Source organism: Lolium rigidum, chromosome 1 (genome assembly GCF_022539505.1).
Source record: "Lolium rigidum isolate FL_2022 chromosome 1, APGP_CSIRO_Lrig_0.1, whole genome shotgun sequence".
Lineage (NCBI taxonomy): Eukaryota > Viridiplantae > Streptophyta > Magnoliopsida > Poales > Poaceae > Lolium > Lolium rigidum.
In genome coordinates, this window is record NC_061508.1 from 242887042 (window position 1) to 242889326 (window position 2285).

Below are 2285 nucleotides of genomic sequence, written 5' to 3' on the forward strand. Positions count from 1 at the left end.
CACAGTGGATTAAGAAAATAAATCTTGGCGTAATGCAACAAAAAATAAAAAGGTGTTCAGAGTGTATTCAGTTACGTGCACAAATACCTGATTAGCCCAGTGTTCAGACTTTAGACGAACTCCAGATTAGATACACACCGAAGAAAACACTGTCAGTTTTTTTTTTTTGAACACAGAAAACATTGTCATGTATCTTTGAAAATTGAAATGAAGATCGGCCATGTCAGAGCCATACGGATAGGTCTCTAATCTTTTGTACAAGAACAAAAGCTTTTATTGATCTTATTATCATCATATCATTATCATATCAAGGTGATCTCTTTGGTAAGTTGCGACATACTTTGTTCAGATTTTTTGCTATGTGAGGAGGTTTTTGTGTTAATGTAAGATTGCACTACTCATTTTTCCTACAATTCAGTTTTCACGTGAACTAACAACAATATGCGTTTCACTAGCTAGCAACACAAGATTCATAGTGTGGCACAGTGGATTAAGAAAATAAATCTTGGCGTAATGCAACAAAAAATAAAAAGGTCCTACCGGGATTCGAACCCAGGTCGCCAGATTCAAAGTCTGGAGTGCTAACCACTACACCATAGAACCGAATTGATTATTTTGCACTATTATCATATTAGTACAATTTTTCAAAAAGCTAGAGGTCAGCAGCTCTGTCTTTAGACTGAGAGAAACAGTTACTGATGTTGCATTTTCTGCGTACTTGTTCTTTATCGTTTATCTTAGTCAATTCACTCTCACGGGTCTACTATATTTATTTCTACATAATAGTAGTTTTGTTTAGATGTAGTACATAAAAGTAGTTTGACAATCTGTTAGCTAGTGTGCGTTTTTCTCAAACGATAGACACGCAGCTGGATATTGGTACTCTTGTAAATTAGTTATGGGCCCAGCTAGCCGTCCAGCACAATGAAGCACATGAATCACACAAGATCGAAATGAATGATTAGGAAGAACGAGTGTACCATCCGCTGCTGTTATCATTAGTGGAAGTTGCTATCGCGGCCGCTCCAATCTCTCAAGTGAAGATCTATACAAGATTTCTACGCAATGCAAAACTAGCCCGATTACCGGTGCAAGCAATTGCACGGGCTAGACACTAAGTACCATAAAATGATACAGACAAGGACATTATCTTAATAAATAGAGACGCAGATTTCCTGCGAGTTCTCGAATAAAGATACTGACAAGGACTTACGCATATATGCAAGTCTTCTATTTAAAAAATGGATTACGAAGATTATGTTGACATGTTGGCATATCCTCTCATGCGGGTCCGACGAGATGACTGTATGAAGCTTTTAGTTAACATACACATGTGTAGAAGATCACCACCCATTAAGGTTATGACTCATGATAAACTTTGCATGTGAGGAAAAGGGGATGTTAAGCTTCACATAGAGCCACCGTTAGAGCATCTCTAGTTGATCCCGTAAATTTCGGTACCATAATAAGTATACGGTAAACTTCGGTACCATAATTTCGGTACCATAATAATTACGGTATGCACGGTGCCCCCCCCCCCCCCCCCCCCCCCCCAGGGGCGGACCTACCCTCCCTGTTGGCCGGGCGGCTGCTCGGGCTTCCGGCCGCCGGCAAGCTGTATTTTATACATATGTGACATGTATTTGATATTGTTTAACACTTTGACACTGTTTGCCCAGGCTTCAAAATAGTCTTGGGTGTGCTTGTGCCCCCGCCCCGATGGATACGGTAACCCGTACCGTGGAACACTTGTTTACATGAGGAGCCCACCATCTTTGTTTTCCATATCCTTTTCTTCCCATCCCCGTGTTCAGGTGCATCTTGTGCCCCGCCCGTACCCTCATCGCTGCTGGCCACCACGCCGCAGCCATTCGCCTGTCTCCAGCATGTGCCCACGATGGCGGCCAGAAGGTGGTTCGAGCAGCGGACGCAGAGGAGTTGCTAACAGGTCGGGGCAAGGATGTATGGCACGAGGGCCTCCTGGTCTGTCTCGGATGGACTTGGTGTGTCTACAGTGAAGTCGAGCATGTAGGTGAGGATATCGGCGTTGGGCGGAATGGGCTTGGCCGACGGACTCCTTGTGCTTGGCGTGGTGGAGCAGTGGCAACTCGGTCGAGCGAATAGGACGGGATTAAGGAGGCTTGCGACATAGGGGGATTGAGCGAGGCAGGATGAGGGCACCCAAAAATCTACCAGAGTTTGGTCGGTATCAGGCGGCACTCAGGAACGTGGCCGGAGTTGGACCGATCCGGCAGAGCTACATCTTGAGATTTCCCAACATCCAA

The 2285-nt window shown here is 44.5% G+C and overlaps 1 non-coding gene across 1 annotated transcript; it reads right to left on the reverse strand.

Annotated features, from left to right (window-relative positions):
• Nucleotides 1-531: 531 nt before the first annotated feature.
• Nucleotides 532-603, reverse strand: TRNAQ-UUG. The gene has a single exon. It is a non-coding gene; the product is annotated as a tRNA-Gln (tRNA).
• Between the last annotated feature and the right edge of the window lie 1682 nt (nucleotides 604-2285).